This window comes from Schistosoma mansoni, chromosome 3 (assembly GCF_000237925.1).
Source record: "Schistosoma mansoni strain Puerto Rico chromosome 3, complete genome".
Taxonomy (NCBI): Eukaryota; Metazoa; Platyhelminthes; class Trematoda; order Strigeidida; family Schistosomatidae; genus Schistosoma; species Schistosoma mansoni.
This window is the reverse complement of record NC_031497.1, coordinates 25996984-26008393: the sequence shown is the minus strand read 5'-3', so window position 1 is coordinate 26008393 and position 11410 is coordinate 25996984. Positions and strand designations below refer to the sequence as shown.

At 34.4% G+C, this 11410-nt stretch overlaps 1 non-coding gene across 1 annotated transcript; it reads left to right on the top strand.

The window, feature by feature from the left end:
- Positions 1–112: 112 nt before the first annotated feature.
- On the top strand, positions 113–540 carry Smp_tRNA_02221_Pseudo_TTG.1.1. The gene has a single exon. It is a non-coding gene (tRNA).
- Positions 541–11410: the final 10870 nt, after the last annotated feature.

The following is an 11410-nucleotide window of genomic DNA, read 5'->3' as shown; positions in this document are numbered from 1 at the left end:
GAATTCGTGTAATTGTTATTCCCTATTTTATTGTGTGATGTCTTTCGTTTGGCTTGTATATAAACCAATTATGTAAAACATGGACTCTTAATTTTTTTAACATTACAATCATACGAGTATGTAACATTTATGGACTTAAAAATACGTCATAACAATTAGATCACTTATTGTAAGTAGTTTCCATTAAGAAGTGATAGTGATTTCAGAGTCTAGAAAGCCGCGAAGTACTGGACAGCCATTTTGCTCTTGTTCGTAGATCCTCAGTAATTCATATATACGATTTGCACAGGAGTAAGTTCCCTATATCCCAGCTTTGCAATGAGCACAGTACTCTTAAGCCACTCAGTTTGAGTTCGATGACCGGCAGATGCAACTTTAGTTTGCTATATAAAACGCTTCTCATCCTGAACTCGAGCCTGAAAGATCGTTGGTGTAGAATTTAGCCACTATTTGTCTTTGCTTACAATTTATTAATAGTTTTCAAATTAACTGTTTACTGTATGGTTATCAGAATTTAGTGAGATAGTCTGTAATTCGTGTTGAAAGGCATTCGATTGTCCTCGACTAGTGTTCTGTTCACTACATTAACACATATTTTCCATTTATTTAATGTGTGAATGCTGATTATTAGAATGTAATCTTCATTACAGTTTTCTATTTTAACTCCTACCTTTTACTATACTTGTGATTTTCATCCAGCTAAGTAGTTTACTCTACAATGATATGTTTATAGCAGACAGTAGTGGATAACTCCAGGTCACTTCAATGAAAGATTTAGAGAAAATCACACTTTCTTATACACAATTCACTTCATAAATGATTAAAATTATTGTCTAAAAGTGTTGGATACAATACTTGTTGAACTGTGGAAACTTTGTGGATAGTTGCAGACTTAATTTTTAACCATATCGCTTAGTTAAAACATCTTGTAAGTAGTATTTGAATTAAAATTCAGAGATCAATATTATCGGTTAAGTGCTCTGGCGCGAGACTGGTAGGTCCTGGGTTCGAATCTCGCGAGTGCAGTATCGTGGATGAGCACTGCTGAGGAGTCCCACAATAGGATGAAAAGGCTGTGCAGTGCTTCCAGGTTTTCCATGGTGGTCTAGCCTCAATTGACTCATGATTTCAACTATAAGATAAATATTTTCATGTTTCAGTCAGCAATTGCGTTTATCTATGGAGTAAATCAAATCATAACGAATTATTTACCATTGATGACATAGAATGATTATTATCTTATGTTAAGAACCGGTCGAAGTTGAAAAACAGATGAATGTTATTAGGTGTTCGAGAATAGAGGACACTTATTAAAGTTCTACATTCAATTCAGTATCTGAGTATAAAACCTTAATGAGATTTTTATCCAGTGATAGCATTCCAATCTATATCGACCATTTTACTGTGAAGATTGTCTTCCAAACAAGATTAAAAAAACAAATATTTACAATGTGCCCAGTTAGAAGATATAAGGAAATACATCAGCTCTTTATTTTTTCTTGGTGTTTTTGTGTGTTTGGTTTAAAGGAGGAGAAGACAACCAGTGTAGCAGTAGCCTCAACAGCAGGTCTCAAAACACACAAAGGTAAAAGCAAGACTCTCCGATACATTACAACATGCACCAATCGAATCATACTTGATGTAAAACCTCTGGAGGATGTGGAAACCTTTACATATCTGGGAAGCATCATTGATAAACACGGTGGATCTGATGCAGATGTAAGGGCGAGGATCGGCAAAACAAGAGCAGAATATTTACAGCTGAATAATATCTGGAAGTCAAAACAATTGTCAACCAACATCAAGATCAGAATTTTCAGTGCGAATGTCAAGACAGTTCTTCTGTATGGGGCGGAGACGTAGAAAACTACGAAAGCCATCATCCAGAAGATACAGGTGTTTATTAACAGTTGTCTACGCAAGATACTTCGGATCTGATGGCCAGACACTATCAGCAACAACCTACTGTGGAAGAGAACAAACCAGATTCCATCCAGTGGAGGAACAAATCAGGAAGAAGCGCTGCAAGTGGATAGGATACACATTAAGGAAAACAACCAACTGCGTCACAAGGCAAGCCCTCACATGGAATCCTGAAGGTCAAAGGAGAAGAGGAAGACCAAAGAACACATTACATCGAGAAATGGAGACAGACATGAGAAGAATGAACAAAAGTTGGATAGAACTGGTAATGATGGCCCAGGACAGAGTACTTTGGAGAAGGCTGGTCGGCGGCCTATGTTGTATTGGGAGTAACAGGCGCAAGTAAGTAAGTAAGATTTGAAGGAGGAAGATATGGCATAAAAGATACACACAGATGACAATTTATTTGTTTTTTTACGTACTTTTTAGACAAGCGATAGCTTACAGAACAAAGGGATGGTGGTTAATTTAAATATAGGAGACGAATATTTATGATGTAGATCTGTGGTTTGGGTGTAATTAACCAATTCACACACACAGACAGTCTAGTGATTATCTTTGGTAAATATGTTAGGTATATCAAACCATTCCAGAATATTGTTTTAGCGTTTAATCGGTTAAACAGCGTGCTATATATTACGTGACCATGTCTTTCCCTAAGGTAAAAAATTAACATATTAGGATATAATGTTTTTGGAGTTTTTTCAATTTGAAGGCAGACTATTTCATAAATTGGTTTTAGCTAGACATATATATATATATATCATAAGCCACTCAATATCAGAACCTGGGACTTTTAGGACTTTAGATGGGTTCGTTATTTTCAGATCATTGAGTCTTCAAGTAATGGTCTACATTTTTCTGAAGTTCAAGTACAATAAGAATAAAACAGATATTACCTATATTATTTGATGGTGGTCAAGCGATATCGCCGACTGACTGAATGTAAGAGTATGTATTCAGTAGTCTATGGGTAGTACGCTAGCCTGGACATCTAAATGTTCTGGATTCGACTACTGAAGGAATTGTAATTGTTCACTGTCCCGAAGTCCCTAACTATGGTGAAACATCTTTATGATGATCTTTGGTTTTCACTGATCACTTAATGAAGAAAATGATAACAGTTAGCATTTGTATAAATGTGAATAGGGTGGGTGGTGGGTACTTTAAGGGTTTTAATCAGTTTCCTTTATCTTGAAACAGACTGTTTTATCCATAAGGACTCATTTATTCAACAATATAGATCCGTGAGATGATGGGGAAGATTTGTAGCTCAGGTGGGTGATTTTGATGTAGGTTTATTCTCTGAGCTGGATGGTTTGTTGGAGAAATTCAAACACTTCACTTCTACCCGAAGTTTGTGCTGATGATGTCGTTCAGAAGGACGATGAAATCTCCACGACCAAACCATCCAGCTCAGAGAATAAACCTACATCAAAATACAGATCCGTTTATGTTTGGGTGCTTCATTAAATAGTTTCGTTTAGTTTTCATGATATACATAGTGATTGGTGATCTTTCCTGGTATTTGTGCAACACAGTGTAATATTTTATTTCTGGCAAACTATATGATGTTGAAATAGACTTATTGCATAATGGAGAATATTTACAACTCAGGATGAAGATTTTGAAGGTGTTGTGTTTTCTGAGGTGCAGAATACTTTAAAGAGAATTATGTGAAATATGTTCTAATGATGTTGTCTAGAAAGACAATGAAAGTTTCATGAATAAATCGTTCAGCTCAGACATCATAATCCATACAAAAGATGTGTTCCAATTAGTTCTAAGCAATTTCAGCACTGAATGAAGATACTTTTTTTATAATGGTCTTCATAAGGTGAATAGTTTATAATATTGCCTTTTGAAACTTTGGCAGGAAAAGTAAAAATTACAATAGTGATCTTGATTGGCTCAGTCAAAAGAAATAGCTCTACTCTATCAGTTTAGAAAATCTTGTCATTTATTTTTGTAATAGATAACCACTTCAATCTTTTTAATTTGTATTTACTATCTTCAACGGATCTCGGCCTCTGAATCAATAGGCCTCAACAAACATAAAGGAAAAAGCGAGATTCTCAAATACACCACGGAGAACACCAACCCAATCACACTTGATGGAGAAACTCCGAAAGAGGTGGAAACATCCACGTACCTGGGGAGCATCATTGATGAACAAGGAAGATCTGATGCAGATGTAAATGTGAAGATTGGTAAAGCAAGGGCAGCATTTCTACAATTGAAGAGCATATGGAACTCAAAACAACTGTCAACTAATTTCAAAGTGAGAATCTTCAATACGAACGTCAAGACAGTCTTACTGCACGGAGCTAAAACGTGGAGAACTATTACATCCATCGTCAAGAAGGTACAAGTATTCATAAGCAGTTGTTTACGCAAAATACTCAACATTCACTACTCGGATACTATCAACAACAGCCTTCTGTGGGAGAGGATGAACCAGCCTTCAGCTGAAGAGGAAATTAGGAAAAGACGTTGGGAGTGGATTGGACATACATTGAAGAAATCCTCAAACTGCATCATGAGGCAATCCCTAACTTGTAATCTTGAAAGGAAGCGGTAAGGAGGAAGGTCAAAGAACACATTACACCGGGAAGTAGAAGCAGATATGAAAAGGATGAACAATAACTGGAAGGAACTGGAAAGGATTGTCCAAGACAGGGTTGGATAGAGAAAACTGGTCTGCCACCTATGCTCCTCGACGAGAGGTAACAGGCGTAAGTAAGTAAGTAAGTAAGTAAGTAAGTAAGTAAGTAAGTAAGTAAGTAAGTAAGTAATCTTCACCGGAATTCCTATATGTGATATCAGTAATATGATTGAAATATATTGAGATTAGGCTTACGTTTCTATCAACAATGACTGAATTTTTATCATTAATTGCTATCAAATTAATTTGAATATATAATTCATCAAGTTAAGGTAGTTATACTGTTGTATACACACTATTTAATATCTTAATCAACATGTACACCAAACCTACTCTGTTTTTATTGATTTATTATTTAGAGTTATAAAGATCATGTTATTTCCCTTTATTGACATTGTTTTACTAATATCTTCATAGTTGAAATCATGAGTCAATTGAAGCTAGATCACTATGGAAAACCTGGAAGCACTGGACAACCGTGTCGTCCTATTATGGGATTCCTTAGCAGTGCTCATCCACAATCCCGCACTCGCGAGATTCAAACCCAGGACCTACCAGTCTCGCTTTAATTGACTCATGATTTCAACTATGAAAATACTGAAATCTCCACAAAATCCCTTCTGATTTACTCATATCTATTAATTTGTCCAGTTGACCTTTATTTATGTTAGATATAAATACCTTATATATAATTAAATTGTTTACAATGTACTGCATTTAATATGTATTACATAGTTCTGATAATCTCTACTTTCTCATTAGACTAATGAACTCTAATTGACTATATCAGTTGATTACTAGAACAATAAGCCTATGTTTAATTATAATATAATTGATTTGTTTAATTAAAACAAATTCAATTAAAAGTCATTTTGACATGATATTTTCTGTAGAATAGTGTGCGGCCTATACTCCTCCATGAGGAGTAACAGGCGTAAGTAAGTAAGTAAGTAAGTAAGAATATATATATATATTGTTTGTTGTATTAGATAACATTTAAACTTTTGTTCAATATTCAATATTCATTGTTTACAACGAACATAATAAATAAGTGTTTAAATCTATTAGTGAACAGCTAATACACCATACTAATGAATGTGAATCAATATAATAGAGGCGGCCGGCTTGAATATTTGAACTACCTGTTCCTGTTATTTGAATATTTCAACAAGTTATTTGTTTCTTTGTTTGTTCTAACACATCATTATGCTTATTAGTTTCATAATCTATTCAGGTGAGTTTGTGAAAAGTTTAAGACATTTTACTGTACAAGTTACAAAAGAGCCAAATCAGCGACATCGTAGTTGCTAGATATATGCATTGAAAAGAATGAACATTATCAGAAGGGGGTTTTGTGGAGATTTTAGTATTTTCATAGTTGAAATCATCAGTCAATTGAACCTAGACCACCATGGAAAACCTAGAAGCACTGCTTGACGGCCGTTTCGTCCTATTATGGGACTCCTCAGCAGTGAGCATCCACGATCCCGCCTCGCGAGCGAGATTCGAACCCAGGACCTAACAGTCTCGCGCCAGAGCACTTAACCGTCCAGTGCTTCCACGTTTTCTATGGTGGTTTAGCTTTAATTGACTCATGATTTCAACTATGAAAAGAATGAACATTATTCAGATATCAAGTCGTGAACTGTTAACATCTAACTGGCGACCACTCATTATTTATCATAAAGATTGATCAAGAAATAAGCAAAGGAAAAGATTTATATAGTTGAGATCATGAGTCAATTGAAGCTAGGCAACCATGGAAAACCTGGAAGCACTGGACGGCCGTTTTATCCTACTGTTGGACTCCTCAACAGTGCGCATCAATGGTTTTCCATGGTGGTCTAGCTTCAATTGATTCATGATCTCAACTATATAAAATTACGAAAATCTCCACAAAACTCCCCTCTGATAAAGGAAAAGTTGTTGAAATTCCTTTGTGTTGAAAATTCTATATTATATCAAGAATATAATATTGAATAAAGTTAATAATAGTGATAATAATTTAAATCTAAGGCTCTTTACCTTACATCTCCAATATATATATATATATATATATATATATATATTTAGGAGTCGTCAGCTGGATGTACCTGCATCTCAGAGTTGATGTTCACGCTGGGACTCGAACCCAATACTTTTCACTTCAAACGCCATCGCGTTATCCACTCAGGACTCAGTGGCCAAGTAAAATTAACCCCAAATAGGACGAAACGCGCGTCTTGGATTCCACTGCTAGCCACTATTCATCTTTGCTTACAATGCTTGTGAATTAAGGCTATATCGAGGCAATACGCATAGTATGCACATATGCCAATAAGAGACTGACCATTTGCAGACCTAAAACATCAATGGGAAGATTTAAACAAACAATACTAAGTGAATTTATATATATATATATCACAGACTGATGGTATCAAACTACTTCAATTTACACCATTGTATTACACATCATTGTCAGTTTTATATGTACAGTACTACTGGTATTACTACTACTACTACTACTACTACTACTAATAATAATAATAATAAAGTAGAACCGCAGAACAAAAATATGAGACAAAAGAAATGACTTTATTTATTAATCTTCTTAGTTCATTACCATTAAATTGCAGAGTATTTATGTATGTATCTATCTCTAATATGTGATTATACATTTTCTTTTGTTGGTATTTAAATAGTTACCTCCAATAGAACTTTGTCGGTTATACTTATTTACTAATTATGATTAGATTAACTTTATAAATTAATGTACTATTGAGTATAACGACAGTTAGACAGATACATAGATACATAGATAGGTAGTTAGATAGATAGATAGGTAGATGGATAGATAGATAGATAGGTAGGTAGGTAGATAGATAGATAAGTAGGTAGGTAGATAGATAGATTCATAATATCTCATTTAGTTCAATTCACATTGTTATGATGCAACTAAACTGACTAAGTAACTAATTTGCTAACCGACTACCTAGTTAGTAACAAGATACTTGGTTAATTAATCGGTTAATCAGTAGCTAACTATGTAGATTAACAACATAGATAGATAGATAGTTATTAATTAAATACCTATTTAATTGTTAAATTGATTAATGGAGAAGTCTAGCTAGATTTAGTTCTTACATACATTACATATATGTATATACATAGGGTGACATGTAGAATGTTGCACATATAGTACATTATAAGTCATATAGATTTTATGGTTATTGTTTTCTTTAGTCAATAGTGACAACTGTTTCTCTTTCGTTTTGCCTTTTTGAAGGAATAATGTTTTAATCTATTAATTTAAGTTTATGAATGATTTAAAATCTTTTTCAAAAAAATGTCACCATAGAAATAAATGATTATTATGTAATTTTTTTAAAAAAATATACTCCTTAAAGCAAAGATGGAAAGTGGCTAGCAGTGGAATCCAGTTTGACGCGCGTCACTTCGTTCTATTTGGGACTCGTCAGCTGGATGTATCTGCATCTGAGAGTTGATGTTCATTCTGGGACTTGAACCCAGTATTACTCGCTTCAAACGCCATCGCATTATTCGCTCAGCTACTAGGAGGATCTAAACAGACAATACTAAGTTAGTTTAGTTTAGTTATCTTGATTTATTCATTTCTAATGAGAAATGAAATATCAGTTGAAAGCTGTTCAAAGTAATTTCATTCTATATACATTCATGACTAATTTCACTCTTCTCCTAATAAGATAAAATCAAGACTATTGCCGTAAATCTCACACTAATGGGACTCATTGAGTCAAATTAAGAACTTATCTCTGGACTATTAAAATCTAAATATTATGCTTTTCGGTTAGAATAAACGGATAGAATACTAATAGTTTGGATTATGGACTGGTCCTAGTCAGAAATCTGTTGGAAAGCATAGAGCACTGAAAAGAACGTGAAAACTAGTCTGAACTCTTCAGCAGTGAACACTTACTCCTTCTCCAAGAAACGAAATTAGAGTCTTTAAATCAATGAGCCTATATCCAATGGTTTAGATTTTAAGTTGAAATCAATTAGCTATGTTTCAACTCGGTCAAAACACACTATCTCGAAGCTGACTATCATCAACTATCTTATCTTTAAACATATTGTGCTAAGATGTCAAGCCACTTAGACTAGTGATTATATTTCAACTTGATGAATAGAATCTGATAAACAATAATGGTTAAGATTTTGATGGAGTTTTGTTCTTTAAGCTGGATGGTTTAGTCGTGGAGCAATACAATGTAGATTACTGCTTAGTGATCAATTAATTAGTACGAAATTTAAATTAGAAGCCACATTTGTTTATTGATGTCGGATGTGAGGCAAATATCAACAGTGGCAATGAATGATACTTGAATGATTTAGCTAATTTACTAAAGTTATAGATGTAAATCTTTGGATGTTAACATAAATGATCTTAAGGTTAACTAGTTGTTGAAGGTTCATAAAACTATGGATTATATCCTCGATTAACTTGTGGATGTATATTTTCGAAGAGACTCATTCAAGAATGAATTAGCTGTCAAGTATTATTTGGTTTTCAGTGTTTTAAAAAAAAAATCTAATATCAGTTCTTGATATATACTATAAAACATGGCAATCTCTACAACGACCCCAAATGTCCTGGTATGTCAGAGAGTGGGGAGAGTCCGCTCTCCCTCTCGGAATGCTCTCACATGACCACGCGTATATAGCCTCAGTCAGGGAAGTCCTACTCACTGCCTTCTCGTGGCATTATTGTTGTTTACGAAATTTAGAGGATGAAAAGCGAATGTCCGGCACTTTAACCGGGTTGGTGGACACAAAAGTTCACCTAGGGGGGTTGGAAAATCTTGATTACAAATCAATGGTTCACATGGGCTCCAGTATCCTGGTGGAACAAATGTTGTATGAACCAATCGTTGGTCACCGGCTACCATGGGACTGCATCTCCTTACGATGCTCCACTGTCATGTGGATCAGACCTTTAGATCAAAGGCTCCGTGTGTGACCCCCTAAGGAAACCACCTGCTTTTGTTTGGGCACCTAGGCAGTATCTCAGCCCTCACACAAATCAAATGAGATTTGTGTGGCACATATGTATCTGGTGCCCCCTTGTACCAATATTTATGTGTTTAAATAATAATAATTAATGAATCTCTACAACACGTTATAATAACAATCTATTTATTAATGTAATAGTATCAAAAAAAGGCAACTATAATCACCACTTTTAATCCATAAACTAACCGTTCAGAGGAAGTACAAAAAAAGTTAGAAAGTTCCATCATTTATAGATAAACTGAAAATATTTAATATCAGTATACAGATTAAATGTTAAACACTTGATTTCAGCTTTTGTATTAATACAATGAAGTTAATTCAATTATTTACAAAGTATTTACACAAAACCCCCTTCTGATAATGATCATATGCTCACTAGTGACTGGCTCCATGAGGTATTTCCTGGAGTTCTAGTGAGAAGCAGTAACCAGTGGAGTTCAACCAGGTCTGTTGTGAGATATCGACTCACTGAAGGCATTGGTGAATGGTTGCTCGATTATGTGGATTAGTTGAAGCTAGACATTAACACCGTTGAATGCCAGCCGACTCAGTGGTCTAATGGTTAGGCGCTCGAGCGCGAGACTGATAGGTCCTGAGTTCAAATCTGGTGAGGCGAGATCTTGGATGCGAACTGCTGAGGAGTCCCTTAATAGGACGAAACGGTCGTCCAGTGCTTCCAGGTTTTCGATTGTGGTCTAGCTTCAATTGATTCATGATCTCAACTATTAAGATAATCATAGATTATTCAGTTTTTGGTAATGAATATTATTTCCATACGTTTCACATTAATCTAAGGTATTTTAATTATTTAAAACTTTTGCATGACCTTTTCTCTTCTCCAATTGGTCTTTGTCACTTTTACTTTTCCAATTTTCTGTATGTTTTATATTACCATATGTATAAAGTTATTCTTCTTGAGTTTGCTTTTTATAAAATATGAAGTACCTTAGTGACTACGTCTTATTCTTGTAGTCCTTTTTTTTGGCGAAAATGTCGTAGTATTGTATGTCAGTTGCCGTACTATTACTTACTTACTTACTTACTTACTTACACCTGTTACTCTCAATGGAGTATAGGCCGCCGACCAGCAGTTGCCGTACTATAGAGATCGCAATATATTCCTTTCATATTACAATGATCTCTATCGTTCGTAGTGAGAGATGTCCACGGGCTCATATCAAAGACAGCTATAAAATATAACATGTATGTATATATAAAGTCAAATTATTAAGTTGAATACTGGTTATGATGATGATTGATTATATTCTCTTGAAAAAGCTTGGACCAGACTGTCAGGTGAAACGTTGGATTTACTTCAAATTCAATTCGCTGAGATTTTACAAATTTATATTATTCCTATTTAATGTGTCACATCAACTCGGCGCTCAAATACTGTGAAACTATTCGCTCTAATTTAGACGAAAGATCTTATAAATAGTATTCTATTTGATATAGACATTCCCAGAAACAAAAGGAATGTCATGTGATATCATTTCCTTTTTTGTTTTCCCCTGAATAGACAGTATAATTGATCTCAGTTTATTATTATCTTGAGGGAATCATGTCAGTTGTTCTTAAGATCAAAATTCTGTAATATTGTTATTGAACACTCATCAATGGTAATGTGAGTACTATATATGGATTTCTAAAATAATTTTCTTATCTCTGTATCTTTGTCCTTTTTCAAATCGTATATTACCTTATGTAGCATTAGAGATCAGGTCATAAGTGAATGAAAATGAATAGAAAATATGTGGTGAAAAATGTCACAAAAGCTAAGATAATTTTGTA